Source organism: Lipotes vexillifer, unplaced genomic scaffold (genome assembly GCF_000442215.2).
Source record: "Lipotes vexillifer unplaced genomic scaffold, Lipotes_vexillifer_v1.1 scaffold1581, whole genome shotgun sequence".
In the NCBI taxonomy this organism is placed as follows: domain Eukaryota; kingdom Metazoa; phylum Chordata; class Mammalia; order Artiodactyla; family Lipotidae; genus Lipotes; species Lipotes vexillifer.
This window is the reverse complement of record NW_006783235.1, coordinates 1,112,945-1,128,963: the sequence shown is the minus strand read 5'-3', so window position 1 is coordinate 1,128,963 and position 16,019 is coordinate 1,112,945. Positions and strand designations below refer to the sequence as shown.

Below are 16,019 nucleotides of genomic sequence, written 5' to 3'. Positions count from 1 at the left end.
TTTCCCTTTTCCATTATTTGTCAGAAGATATCTATACACTAATGGTAGCTTACATTTACCCATATGCCCAGGCCAGAAGCTGGAGTAGCATCCTTGATCCCTCTTTCTTCTTCAGCCCCAAATCCAAGCATTAAAAATAGTAAGTCAGCTCTGTCTTGAAACTGACCTCTTTTAATTCCCACTGACATTAAATTAGTGTAAGCCAACATCACCTCTTGGGAAGACTAATGCATTACCTTCTCCCTAGGTTTCCTGCCTCTGGTTTAGTTTCTCTCCAATGAATTCTCCTAACAGAATACAAGATAGTTTTTCAAAAATGCAAATCTATATTGGCTTCTCTTAATCTTCAGAATAAAGTCAAAATGTTAGCTTGGCATGAAAGGTAATTTATGAATAGACCCCTGCCTCATTTTCCAGCTTCCCAACTACTCCTAATCCCTTTGAGCTCCAGTCCTTCTGAGTTATCTGCAAAATCTCTGAAAAAGTCATGGTTTTTCTTGACTCTGGACTTTGTAGATGTTATTCCTTATACTTGGTAAAACTTCTCTCCCATTTTTAGTGGGGTTTACTCCCCCTTCCTGATTTCAGTTTGGAGACTATCATATTCAGAGTTTTCTTGATCCCCTGAGACTGAATTAGGTGTCTTTCATCTGTGCTTATTTGTCACTCTGTGATCACCCCTATCATAAGATTGAAAACAAATGGTGCTGAAATTGCTTATTTACTTTCTTCCTTACCCACTAGCCTACAGGTATATCTTCTGTGTTCAGCACAGTGCTTGACACACAGTAAATGTTCAGCATCATTTGTTGAATAAGTTCTTAACTGCAATGAAAGTGTATTTATATTCATTGAGATGGTATGTTTCCATATTACGTCTACTTAGAAGTCACTTTTGGAAGTTCACAGTTCCTTCAAGACAATCAGAGGCTTTAGAATATATACAAATGTGATTTTAAATTAAAGCTTTTCTTTATTTCAAAGCAGAATGTATCCATTACACGTTGATCAAAAATTCACTTCGATTATTGGAGAGAGTACATGTGTTCATATGAATATGAAACAAGGTTTATTTAAAGTATTGGCTAACACTTTCAGCAAGTGTAAGGCAAACATAATTTTTAACCTCCTTGAATGCAATTAAACAGTGTGGATAAATCATTGATTAAGATTACACTTTATTTAGCCTCTTCTACCTGAAAAGTGTTAATTATTGGATTTGTGACAACACCAGAAAATAAGTAAGAATAAATTAATAAGCATAATACACATTCAAACCTGATACTATCAAATTTTTTTTTTTTTTTTGCAGTACGCAGGCCTTTCAGTATTGTGGCCTCTCCCATTGCAGAGCACAGGCTCCGGACGCACAGGCTCAGCGGCCATGGCTCACGGGCCTAGCCGCTCCTCAGCATGTGGGATCTTCCCGGACCGGGGCATGAACCCACGTCCCCTGCATCGGCAGGTGGACTCTCAAGCACTGCGCCACCAGGGAAGCCCTAATACTATCAAACTTTAAAGTGACTTCCTCTAAAGTTAGGTGTGTGACTTAAAACTGTAAAATTTTTTATTTTTTCCTGTAGAAGAAATATTTGACCACAGTAATATATATTAATTTTTTCTCAAGGCACTTTTATTCTTACACAATATTTTCTAGTCATTGAAGAAAAGTTAACTTATAGCTATCTACAGCTTCAAAGACAAAGCACAATAAGTTCAAATTAAATAAAAATAAAATAAAACAATTGAAAACAAAATTTAATATCCAGGTCATTCAGAAGATTCTGAAGTAATACAGGAAAATACAAAGGTAAACTGATGAATATAATTGTAAGATATTTAACCACACACACACACACACACACACACACACACACACACACACATATATATATAAAACTAAAAAAAACAAATAAAATAATAATAATAAAGATAATAGGAAAACCAAAGAATGGGAAACATATAACTAATGGCTGATGGAAACAGGAATAGAAAGAAATTCAGATAATAAAAATATTTTTTTTAAGTATTAACAAATCACAGTAGTGATACTAACATGTATAGTTTTTAAAAATTTTTTATTGATATATAATTAACATATAGCATTATGTAAGTTTAAGGTGTACAATGTAATTTAATATATTTATATATTGCAATATGATCACCACCATAGAATTAGCTAAAACCTGTATCATGTCTCATAATTATAATTTCTTTTTTGTGGTGGGAACAACTAAGATATAACCTCTTAGCAACTCTGAAATTTATAATACAGTATTTTCTGTAATCACTATTCTGTGCATTACAGCTCCAGAACTTATTTATCTACTAGTTTCTAGTTTGTACCCTTAAATAACATCTTCCTAATTCTACCACACTCCATCCTTTGTAACCATCATTCTACTCTCTTTTTTTATGAATTTAGTTTCTTAGTTTCCTCATATAAGTGATATCATACAGTATTGTTTTTCTTTGACTGACATCTCACTTAATGTAATGCCCTCAAGGTCCAACCATATTGTTGTGCAAGTTGCAGGATTTCTTTCTTTTTCATGGCTGAATAATATTCCTCTGTGTGTGTGTGTGTGTGTGTGTGTGTGTGTGTGTGTGTGTGTGTAATACTAGCATATCTCATTTTATTGCTCTTCACTTAATTGTGCTTCATTGATATTGCATTTTTTTTTACAAACTGAATGTTTGTGGCAACCTTGTATAGAGCAAGTCTGTTAGCACCATTTTTTCAACATTTGCTCACTTTCTGTCTCCATGTCATATTTTGGTAAATCTCTCAATATTTCAAAATTCCATTATATTGTATTTGTTAAGGGCATCTGTGATCATTGATCTTTGATGTTATAATTGCTTTGGGGCACCGTGAACCATGCCCATATAAGACAATGAATTTAATTGATAAATGTTGTGTGTGTTCTGACTTTTCCACTGACTGACTGGCCATTGCTCCATCTCTCTTCCTCTCCTCAGACCTCCATATTCTCTGTGACACAACAATGTTGGAATAAGTCAATTAATAACCCTACAATGGCCTCTAAGTGTTCAAGTGAAAGGAAGAGTCACATGCCTCTCACTTTAAATAAAAGGCTAAAAATGATTAAGCTTAGTGAAGAAGGCATGTTGAAAGTCTAAATAGGCAGAAAGCTAGGCCCCTTGCACCAAACAGGTAGCCAAGCAGTGAATGCAAAGAAAAAGTTCTTGAAGGAAATTAAAAGTGCTACTCCAGTGAACACATAAATGGTAAGAAAACAAAACAGCCTTATGGCTAATACAGAGAAAGTTTTACTGGTCTGTATAGAAGATCAAACCAGCCACAATATTCCCTTGAGCCAAAGCCTAATCCAGAAAAAGGTCCTAACTCTCTTCAATCCTGTGAAGGCTGAGAGAGATGAGGAGGCTACAGAAGAAAAATTTGAAGCTTAGCAGATGTTGGTTCTTGAGGTTTAAGGAGATAAGCCATCTCCATAACATAAAAGTACAAGGTGAAGCAGCAAGTTCTAATGTGGAAGCTGCTTCAAGTTATCCAGAAAATCTAGCTAAAATAATTAATAAAGATAGCCACATTAAACAACAAATTTTCAATGTAGTTGAAACAGCCTTATATTGGAAGGATATGTCTTCTAAGACTTTCAAAGCTAGAGAAGACTTTAAAGCTTTAAAGGACAGACTGATTCTCTTGTTAGAGGCTAACTTCAAGTTGAAGCCAGTGCTCATTTATCATTCCCCAAATCCTAGGCCCCTTAAGAATTATGCTGAATCTACTCTGCCTATGCTCTATAAATGGAACAACAGAGCCTGGATGACAACACATCAGTTTACAGCATGGTTTACTGAATAGTTTAAGCCCACTCTTGAGACCTACTGCCCAGAAAAAAAATTCCTTTCAAAATATTACTGCTCATTGACAATGCATCTTGCCACCCAAAAGCTCTGATGGAGAGGTACAGTGAGATTCATGTTGTTTTCATGCCTGCTAACATAGCATCTGTTCTGCAACCCATGGATCAAGGAGTAATTTTGCCTTTCAAGTCTTATTATCGACAGTGATTCCACTTATGGATCTGGGCAAAGTAAAGGAAAGGATTCACCATTCTAGATGCCATTAAGAACATTAATATTCATGGGAAGAGGTCAAAATATTAACATATAAAGGAGTTTGGAAAAAGTTGATTCTAACCCTTATGGATGGCTTTGAGGGATTCAAGACTTCAGTGGAGGAAGTAACTGCATATGTGGTGGAAATAGCAAGAGAGCTAGAATTAGAAGTGGAGCCTGAAGATGTGACAGAAAGAATTGCTGCAATCTCATGATAAAAGTTTAACAGATGAAGAGTTTCTTCTTATGGGTGAGCAAAGAAAGTGACTTATTGAGATGGAATCTACTTTTGGTGAAGACACTGTGAAGATTGTTGAAATGATAACAAAGTGTTTAGAATGTTACATAAACTTAGCTGATGAAATACCAGGAGGACTTGAGAGGATTGACTCTAATTTTGAAAGTTCTATTGTGGGTAAAATGCTAGCAAACAGCATTGCATGCTACAGAGAAATTGTTTGTGAAAGTAATAGTCAATTGATGCAGCAAACTTCAGTGTTGTTTTATTTTAAGAAAGTACCACAGCCACCCCAACCTTCAGCAACCACCACTGATCAGTTAGCCGCCATCAACATCAAGGCAAGATCCTCCACCAGCAAAAACATTAGCACTAACTGGAGGCTCAGGTGATGGTTAGCACTTCTTAGCATTAAACCATTTTACATTAAGGTATATGCATTGTTTTTTTAGATATAATGCTGTTGCTCACTTAATAAACTACAGTATAGTGTAAAGATAACTTTTATCTGCACTCAGAAACCAAAAAATTTTTGTGACTTTCTTTGTTGTGATATTCACTTTATTGCAGGGGTCTGGAACTGAACCAGCAATATCTCCAAGGTTTGCCTGTATAGCCAGAAGTGGAATTGCTGGATCAAATGGTAGTTCTATTTTTAATTTCTTGAGGAACCTTCATACTGCTTTCCATAGTGGCTGTACAAATTACATTCCCACAAATAGTAAATATCTCCACATCCTCGCCAACACTTGTTATCTCTTGTCTACTTGATGATAACCATTTTAACAGATGTGCAGTGATACCTCATTGATTTTTTATTTGTATTCACCTGATGACTAGTGATGTCAAGTATCTTCTTATGTACATGTTGGCTATTTGGATGTCTTTTTTGGAGAACGTCTAGTTCCTCTGCTCATTTTTTAAACAGATTTTTTTATCAAATTATATGAGTTCATTTTATATTTTTGGATGTTAACCCCAATCCAATATGGTTTGCAAATATTTTCTCCCATTCCACAGGTTGCTTTTTCATTTTGTTAATTGTTTCTTTTGCTGTGCAGAATCTTTTTTAGTTTGATGTAGTCCCACTTGTTGATTTTTGGTTTTGTGCTTCCAGTGTCTTATCTAAAAAATCTTTGCCAAGACCAATGTCAAGGAGCTGTTCCCTATGTTTTCTTCTAGGAGTTTTATCATATTAGGTCTTATGTTTAAGTCTTTAATCCACTTTGAGTAAATTTTTCAGAGTGAGGTAAGAGAGGGGTCCAATTTCTTCTTCATGTGGTTATCAAGTTTTTACACAATTTGTTGGACACTATTCTTTCCTCATTGAGTGTTCTTGGCTCCCTTGTCAAATATTAGTTGACTGAAAATGTGGGAGTTTGTTTCTGTGCTCTTGATTCTATTCCATTGGTCTATGTGTCTATTTTTATGGCAGTACCATACTGTTCTAATTTATTACTATAGCTGTGTAATACAGTATGAAATCAGAAAATGTGATGTCTCCAGCTTTGTTTTTCTTTTTCAAGATTGCTTTGGCTATTTGGAGTCTTTTGTGAATACATACAAATTTTAGGACAGTTCTTTTTCTATTTCTGTGAAAAATGTCACTGGAATTTTGACAGGGATTGCATTAACTCTATAGATGGCTTTGGGTAGTATGTACATTTTAACAATATTAATTCTTCGGATCCATGAACCCAGCTATCTTTCCATTTATGTGTGTCTTCTTCAGTTTCTTTCATCAAATCTTGTAGTTTTCATTGTACAAATCTTATACATCCTTGGTCAAATTTATTCCTAAGTATTTTATTGTTTTTGATGCTACTATGAATGTGATAGTTTTCTTTATTTACTTTTCAGCTGTTTTGTTGTTTGTGTATGGTTGTTAGTGCAACTGATTCCTGTATGTTGATTTTTTACATGGTACTGATACATTTATACATTTATACTGATAGCCTAATGGAGGTTTCTTTGTAGGTTACAATCAATCCTGGGCTGCTTTTAGAATTTTTCTTTATCTTTGATTTTTGACAGTTTCCTTACAATGTGTCTTGGAGAAGGTCTTTTTGCATTGAAATAATAGGGTGATCTATCAGCTTCATGAACTTGGATGTCCAATTCTCTCCCAGGTTTAGGAAGTTCTCAGCTATTGTTTCTTTAAATAAACTTTCTATCCCCTTTTCCCTCTCTTCTCCTTCTGGACTCGGATTATTCTTTGTGCTTTTTATGGAATCCCATAGATCACATAGACTTTCTTTGTTCTTTTTCATTCGTTTTTCATTGTTCTCTTCTAAGTGAGTTATTTCAACATCTATGTCCTCTCACTCATTTATTATGTCTTCATTTGTCCTGCTCTACTGCAGATGCTCTTTATTGTATATTTTACTTCATTCATTGAATTTTTAAGCTTCAGAATTTCTGTTTAGTTCTTTTCATAAATATCTCAATTTGATCATGTATTCTTTTCATGATTTCATTGAAATGTCTTTCTGAGTTTTCTTGTAGCTTGTTGAGTTTCTTTAAAAACAGCTATTTTTAGTTATTTATGTATTAGATCATGAACCTCCATGACCTTGAGCTCAGTTATTAGAGAATTATTTTTATCTTTTGATAATAACATTCCCTTGATTTTTGATGTTCTTTGTAGTTTTCCATTGCTGCTTTCATATTTGACATAGCAGACACCTCCTTAAATCTTTGCTAGTTTCCTTCAGCTGGGTTGTTCTATTCACTGGTGCTGTATCTTTTCCAATATGAGACCCCAAGAAAAAAAAATCTGCGCTTTTCTCTGCCTTTGTATAGGTACATTCTATTCTTCTTGCTCCCTCTTGTGGCAGAATTCTTAAGCTTTGATGTCTTATCTGGTTCTTACAACTCATCAGACTGCTACTGGAAGCCTTTCTTTTGTTTTTCAAAAAGTGGCACCATAGCTGAAATTTGTGGTTTCTCCCTTGCCACAGACCCTGGCCTGTTTTCTGAGTGTATTTCCTGTCTGCTCTAGCTCACTCTTCCCTCTGTACTTTGGAACATGCACAAGAAGCTGCCTCAGTGTGGTGGGTGGTGTGTGTTTACCACTTGTGGCATTGGGGGTGCCTACAGACCTAGTAGGGAGATACTCAGGTAAAGTATGCCCAGAAACTCACACGTGGGTTTCCTGATGAAGTCTGCAGGAACTGCATCCCTTTAATCCCTTTGGTATCGTTATCTTCCTCTTTCTTGATCAGCTCCCTCTTCCCAGTCATGGAGATCTTGCCTCAGTACTCTGGGTGCTGTTGGAGAGAAATGGGTTTACTGCTGTCCTTTTCCCTTGCAAGGAAGGAGGCCACTGCTTGATAGGTCATCCCCATGTGGTGTTGCATGGGATGGGGGGGGTGGGAGTGGGGACAGCACTGTTAAAATTCTTACCATCTTCACTGCATTCTATAACTCATATACATTTTTTTCTCCAACGGTGTGCTAGAATTTCCCCTTAGGAGGCTGGACTTCTACAGTTTCTCTCTCATTTGTGGGTATCTTACCAGGTCAGCACTCTCCAGGTTCTTTTCCTGACCTTGGCAACCGGGGTTGAGGCAGGTTGGCTATTTTGCCAGTTCCACAGCCTGAACAGTCTGTCTGCCTGGTTTGGATGCACAAATGGGCAAGACTTCTCCTAGGTCCCTTGTCATGTAATGTTGGATCCCACAACTCCCAGAAAATGTGCTTTTGTTCATGGAAGGGTATGTAATTCTTGGTTGAAAAGGGGACAAAAAGTAGAAACATCTCATGTCACCATGATGCTGATATCATTCATACATAGTGTTTGAGGTATGCCAGCCATTGTTCTAAACATTTTGCATATATTAATGCATTTAGTCCTATAAGGTATGTGACATTATCTCCATTTAAAGTTAAAGAACAGATAGGATAAATGACTTGCCCGGTGTTGGCAGGGATTCTTATCCACATCTAATAATGTATTTAAAATAAGGACAATCAAACTACACATGTGAAGATGCAATAGAACAGAGATACTTATGAATAAATATCAATTAAATAGTAATTTGTTATTGTTCTCTTGGAGAAGAATTTAATATTAAAACAAAATGATTTTATTCAACCTTCTGATTCATAATGTCATTTCTTATAATTTATTCCAAAGAAATAATTCAAAACTTAAGTAATTAAAAAGTTCTGTACAAAGACATTGCAACATGTTTGCACAGGGAGCTGAGTAGACAGGGCTGTGTAGCTGCAGTAATTCCTAAAAAAAAAAAAAAAAACCTAAAAAATTGATAAATTCTGAAATAGATTGGAGATGTCATTGTAATGAAACTTATATTTCCATTAAAATGATATGTTTCAGGGACTTCCCTGGAGGTCCAGTGGTAAAGGATCTGCCTTACAATGCAGGAGATGCAGGTTCGATCCCTGGTCAGGAGCTAAGATCCCTTATGCCACGGGGCAACTAAGCCTGCGTGCCACAACTACTGAGCCTATGCGCCTCAACTAGAGCCCATGTGCCACAAACGACAAAGGCCATGTGCTCTGGAGCCAGCATGCCACAACTATAGAGCCCACGCATCCTTGAGCCCGTGCACCACAACTAGAGAGAAGCCCGTGCACTACAACGAAGAGCCCACATGCCACAAGGAAAGATCTCACATACCTCAAAGAAGATCCCGCATGCCACAGCTAAGACCCGATTCAGTGAAAAATAAAAATAAAATAAATAAATAATAAAGACAATTTAAAAATGATAGGTTTCAAAAATATAAAGCAGTACTGAGAAGTATTTGTGAAATAACATTAAGTGAAAGGACAAAATAGAATTTTTTTTGGAGTATAGTTGATTCATAATGTTGTGTTAGTTTCAGGTGTACAGCAAAGTGAATCTGTTATACATATACATATCCACTCTGTTTTTTAGATTCTTTTCCCATATAGGCCATTACAGAATATTGAGTAGAGTTCCCTGTGCTATGCAGTAGTTCCTTATTAGTTATCTATTTTATATATAGTAGTGTGTATATATCAATCCCAATCTTCCAATGTATCCCTCCCCCCACCCCACCCCCTTATCACCTGGTAACTATATTGTGTTTTCTACATCTGTAACTCTATTTCCGTTTTGTAGATAATTTCATTTGTACCCTTTTTCTCAGATTCCACATATAACAATATCATATGATATTTGGCTTTCTCTGAATGACTTACTTCACTCAGAATAACAATCTCTAGGTCCATCCATATTGCTGCAAATGACATTATTTTGTTCTTTTTTATGGCTGAGTAATATTCCATTGTATATATTACCACATTTTCTTTTTTAACATCTTTATTGGAGTATAATTGCTTTACAATTGTGTGTAGGTTTCTGCTTTATAACAAAGTGAATCAGTTATACATACACCCCCCCTCCCGATCCCACCCCTCTAGGTGGTCACAAAGCACCGAGCTGATCTCCCTGTGCTATGCGGATGCTTCCCACTAGCTATCTGTTTTTCATTTGGTAGTGTTTATATGTCCATGCCACTCTCTCACTTTGTCCCAGCTTACCCTTCAACCTCCCCATATCCTCAAGTCCATTCTCTAGTAGGTCTGTGTCTTTATTCCTGTCTTACCCGAAGGTTCTTCATGACCATTTTTTTTTTAGATTCCATATATATTTGGAATTAGCATACGGTATTTGTTTTTCTCTTTCTGACTTACTGCACTCTGTATGACAGACTCTAGGTCCATCCACCTCACTACAAATAATTCAATTTCGTTTTGTTTTATGGCTGAGTAATACCACATTTTCTTTATCCATTCCTCTGTTGATGGACATTTAGCTTGTGTCCATGTCCTGGCTATTGTAAATAGTTCTTCAGTGAACATTGGGGTGCATGTATCTTTTCGAATTATAGTTTTATTTGGATATATGCCCAGGAGTAGGATTGCTGGATCATATGGCAGCTCTATTTTTAGATCTTTAAAGAACCTCCATAATGTTCTCCACAGTAGCTGTACCAGTTTACATTCCCAGCAACAGTGTAGGAGGGTTCCCTTTACTGCACACCCTCTCCACCACTGATTTTTAGTAGATTTTTTGATGATGGCCATTCTGAAGGGGGTGAGGTGATACCTAATTGTGGTTTTGATTTGCATTTCTCTAATAATTAGTGACATTGAGCATCTTTTCATGTACTTTTAACTATCTGTATGTCTTCTTCGGAGAAAAGTCTATGTAGATTATCTGCCTATTTTTTGATTTGTTTGTTTGTTTTTTCGATATTGAGATGCATAAGCTATTTGTATATTTTGGAGATCAATCCCTTGTTGGTTGCTTTGTTTGCAAATATTTTCTCCCATTCTGAGGGCTGTCTTTTCATTTTGTTTATGGTTTCCTTTGCTGTACAAAAGCTTTTAAGTTTAATTAGGTCTCATTTGTTTATTTTTGTTTTTATTTTCATTACTCTAGGAGGTGGATCAAAAAAAGATCTTGCTGTGATTTATGTCAGAGAGTGTTCTGTGAATGTTTTCCTCTTAAATTTTTATAGTATCCAGTCTTACATTTAGGTCTTTAATCCATTTTGAGTTTATTTTTCTTTATGATGTTAGGGAGTATTCTAATTTCACTCTTTTACATGTAACTGTCCAGTTTTCCCAGCACCACTTATCAAAGAGACTGTATTTTCTTCATTGTATATTCTTGCCTCCTTTGTCATAGATTAGGTGACCATATGTGCGTGGGTTTATCTCTGGACTTTCCTTTTCCATTGATCTATATTTCTATTTTTGTGCCAGTACCATATTGTCTTGATTACTGTAGCTTTGTAGTATAGTCTGAAGTCAGGGAGCCTGATTCCTCCAGCTGTGTTTTTCTTTCTCAACATTGTTTTGGCTATTCATGGGCTTTGTGTTTCCATACAAATTGTAAATTTTTTTTGTTCTAATTCTGTGAAAAATGCCATAGGTAATTTGATAGGGTTTGCATTGAATCTGTAGACCGCTTTAGGTAGTATAATCATTTACAATATTGATTCTTCCAATCCAAGAACATGGTATATTTCTCTATCTGTTTGTGTCATCTTTTATTTCTTTCATCAGTATCTTATAGTTTTCTGAATACAGGTCTTTTGCCTCCTTAGGTAGGTTTATGCCTAGGTATTTTATTCTTTTTGTTGGGACAGTAAATGGGATTGTTTCTTTGATACCTCTTTCTGATCTTTCATTGTTAGTGTATAGGAATACAAAAGATTTCTGTGTATTAATTTTGTATACTGCAACTTTTCCAAATTCATTGATTAGCTCTAGTAGTAGCATCTTTAGGGTTTCCTATGTATATGTCATCTGCAAACAGTGACAGCTTTACATCTTCTTTTTCAATTTGGATTCATTTTATGTTTTTTTCTTCTCTGATTGTCATGGCTAGGAATTCCAATACTATGCTGAAAAACAGTGGTGAGAGTGGGCATCCTTGTCTTGTTCCTGCTGTAGAGGAAATGCTTGCAGTTTTTCACCATTGAGAATGAGGTTTGCTGTGGGTTTGCCATATATGGCCTTTATTACGTTAAGCAAGATTCCCTCTATGCCTTCTCTATGGAGAGTTTTTACCATAAATGTTGTTGAATTTGTCAAAAGCTTTTTCTGCATCTATTAAGATAATCATATGGTTTTCATTCTTCGATTTGTCGATGTAGTGTATCACACTGATTGATTTGCCAATATTAAAGAATTCTGTTATCCCTGGATAAATCCCACTTGATCATGTTGTATGATCCTTTTATTGTGTTGTTGGAATCAGTTTGCTAGTATTTTGTTGAGGATTTTTGCATCTATGTTCATTGGTGATATTGGCCTGTGATTTTCTTTATTGTGATATCTTTGTCTGGTTTTGGGATCAGGGTGATGGCAGCCTTGTAGAATGATCTTGGGAGTGTTCTTTCCACTACAATTTTTTGGAAGAGTTTCAGGAGGATAGGTGTTAACTCTTCTCTAAATGTTTGATAGAATTTGCCTGTGACGCCATCTGGTCCTGGACTTTTGTTTGTTGAAAGATTTTTAATCACGGTTTCAATTTCAGTAATTGTGAAATTATTGAATTTACAGTGATTGTGTTCATATATTCTATTTCTTCCTGGTTCAGTCTTGGAAGGTTTTACCTTTCTCAGAATTTGTCCATTTCTTATAGGTTGTCCATTGTTTTGGCATATGGTTGCTTGTAGTAATGTCTTATAATCCTTGTATATCTGTGGTGTCAGTTATAACTCCTGCTTTTTCATTTCTAATCTTTGATTTGAGTCCTCTCCCTTTTTTTCCTTGATGAGTCTTACTAAAGTTTTATTAGTTTAGTTTATCTTCTAAAAGAACCAGCTTTTAGTTTCATTGATCTTTGCTATTGTTTTTTTCTTCTCTATTTCATTTATTTCTGCTCTGATTTTTATGATTTCTTTCCTTCTACTAACTTTGTGTTTTGTTTGTTCTTCTTTCTCTAGTTGCTTTTAGGTGTAATGATAGGTTGTTTATTAGAGATTTTTCTTTTTTTTGAGGTAAGGTTGTATTCTAATAAGCTTCCCTCTTAGAACTGCTTTTGCTGTGTCACGTAGGTTTTGGATCACTGGGGTTTTGTTACCATTTGTCTCTAGGTATTTTTTTTTTATTTCCTCTTTGATTTCTTAAGTGATCAATTGATTATTTAGTAACATATTTTTTAGCCTCCATGTGTTTGTGCTTTTAACTCTTTTTTTTTCCTGTAATTGATTTATAATCTCATAGTGTTGTGGTCAGAAAAGATGCTTGATATGATTTCAATTTTCTTAAATTTACCCAGGCTTGATTTGTGATCCAAGATGTGATTATCCTGGAGGATATTCCATGTGCACTTGAGAAGAAAGTGTATTCTGTTGCTTTTGGATGGAATGTCCTATAAATATAAATTAAGTCTATCTGGTCTAATGTGTCATTTAAGGTTTCTGTTTCCTTATTAGTTTTCTGTCTGGATGATCTGTCCATTGGTGTAAGTGGGGTGTTAAAGTTCCCCACTATTTTTCTGTTACTGTTGATTTCCCCTTTTATGACTGTTAGAATTTGCCTTTGTTTTGAGGTGCTCACTATGTGGGGTGCATATATATTTACAATTCTTATATTTTTTTCTTGGATTGATCCCTTGATCATTATGTAGTGTCCTTCCTTGTCTCTTGTAACAGTCTTTATTTTAAAGACTATTTTATCTGATATGAGTATTGCATGGAGTATCTATTTCTGTCCCCTCACTTTCAGCCTGTATGTGTCCCTAGGTCAAAAGTGGGTCTCTAGTAGATAGCATATATATGGGTCTTGTTTTTGTATCCTTTCAGCCAGTCTGTGTCTTTTGGTTGGAGCATTTAAACCATTTACATTTAAGATAGTCATCAATATCTATGTTCCTCTTGACATTTTCTTAATTGTTTTGGGTTTGTTTCTGTAGATCTTTTTTCTTCCCTTCCTCTTTTGTTCTCTTCTCCTGTGTTTCTCACCTAGGGAAGTTCCTTTAGCATTTGTTTTAAAGCTGGTTTGGTGGTGCTGAATTCTCTTACCTTTTGCTTGTCTCTGAATCTTGTGATTTCTCCATCAAATCTGAATGAGAGCTTTGCTGCGTAATTATTCTTGATTGTAGGTTTTTCCTTTTCAATATATCCTGCCACTCCTTCTGACTTGTAGAGTTTCTTCTTTAAAAACAGCTGATAACCTTATGGGGATTCCCTTGTATCTTATTTGTTGCTTTTCCCTTGTTGCTTTTAATATTTTTCTTTGTATTTAATTTTTGTTAGTTTGATTAATTTGTGTCTCAGCATATTCCTTGTTGGGTTTATCCTGTATGGGACTCTCTGCCCTTCCTGGAGGTAGATAACTATTTCCTTTCCCATGTTAGGGAAGTTTCCTAATATAATCCCTTCAAATATTCTCTCAGTCTCTTCCTCTTTCTCTTCTTCCTCTGGGACTCCTATAATTCTAATGTTGGTGTGTTTTTCTTGTCCCAGATGTCTCTGAGATTGTCCTCATTTATTTTCATTCTTTTTTCTTTATTCTGTTCCATGGCAGTGATTTCCACCATTCTATCTTCCAGCTTACTTAGCCTTTCTTCTGCCTCAGTTATTCTGCTATTGATTCCTTCTAGTGTATTTTCATTTCAGTTATTGTATTGTTTATCACTGTTTGTTCTTTAGTTCTTCTAGGTCCTTGTTAAACATTTCTTGTATCTTCTGGATCCCTGCCTCCATTCTTTTTCAGAGATGTTGGATCGCCTTTACTATCATTGCTCTGAATTCTTTTTCAGGTACATTGCCTGTCTCCTCTTCATTTTCTTGCTCTTTTAGGTTTTTACCTTGCTCCTTCTTCTGCAGCATACTGCTTTGTTGTCTTACTTTGTCTGCTGTGTTTGTGGTGTCCTTTCCACAGGCTGCAGGGTTGTAGTTCCTCTTGCTTCTGGTGTCTTCCCCTGGTGGGTGAGCTTGGTCCCAGGGATTGTGCAGGCCTCCTGGTGGGAGGGACTGGGGCCTGCCCTCTGGTGGGTGGAGCTAAGTCTTGTCCCTCTGGTGAGCAGGGCCATGTCAAGTGGTGTGTTTTGGTGTGTCTGTGAGCTTAGCATGACTTTAGCCAGCTTCTCTGCTGATGAGTTGGACTGTGTTCCTGTTTCTGGTTGTTTGGCCTGAGGTGTTCTAGCACTGGAATTTGCAGGCAGTTGGTTGCAGCTGGGTCATAGTGCCAAGATGGGGACCTCCAGGAGAGCTCACGCTAATTAATATTCCCTGAGGCCAGGAATTCCCTAGCAGTCCAGTGGCCAGGACTCGGTGCTCCCCCTTGGGAGCTCAGGCTCAGCACCCAGCAGGGGAACCTAGACGCCACAAGCTTTGTGGCAGAGCCAAAACAAAACATTCAAACAGACAAACAAAAACCAAGACAAACAATAAAAACAAAAAACAAGACAAAAACAAATGAAACAAAAAAAACAGAAACGAAAACAAACAATAAAAACAAAACTAACAAAAACAAAAAACAGAAAAACCCAAACAAAACAGCAAAGAAAACAACAAAAAACCTCCCCAAACCAAAGCCCCCCAAAACAAAAAATAATATAAAAATAAAGAAATAAAAAATATATTAAAAAATGTAAGAATTAAAAATAATTAATGAATAAATTAAAAAATTCCCTGGGTCCTCTGCTATCAGTGTCCTTGACCCCACAGTGAGCTACAGCCAACCTCTGCCTCCCCTGAAGGCACTCCAAGACCCCTTAGTAGGTCTCTGGACACACTGTGGGCACTGTAGGGGCAGATCAGACTCTGACCTGGCCCTACTTTCATGTACACGTGCCCACAAAGTCAACAGTTGTTAAAGCTAGACCAGTCTCAGTTGTGGAAGCACCCATTGTCCATTCAGATGTTCTGCAGGTGCTGGGTTTACCAAGCTGATCACAGTGGTTTAATCTGCAACATGTGCAGGTGCAGTGAGAGATTTCAGTTCTTCTTCCTTAGTCACATAGCCCCTGGGGTTCAACTTTGGTTTTGGTCCCACCTCTGCATGTGGGTCACCCTCAGGCATCTGCTCCCCACCCAGGAGAGATGGGGTGAAGACAGGGACTGGAGGCATGATGGCCCATTTTAGTGGGTTGGGGCATGCAGCTACTGACTGGGTCACTCTTTCTTGCTTAGGTGGGGGGAGCAAAAGGTGGTGA

The 16,019-nt window shown here is 36.6% G+C and overlaps 1 protein-coding gene across 4 annotated transcripts in view; it reads left to right on the top strand.

The window, feature by feature from the left end:
* Positions 1–16,019, top strand: part of GRIA4 (glutamate ionotropic receptor AMPA type subunit 4) — a 487,613-nt gene that overhangs the window by 86,224 nt on the left and 385,370 nt on the right. The gene's annotated exons all lie outside the window — the stretch shown is intronic.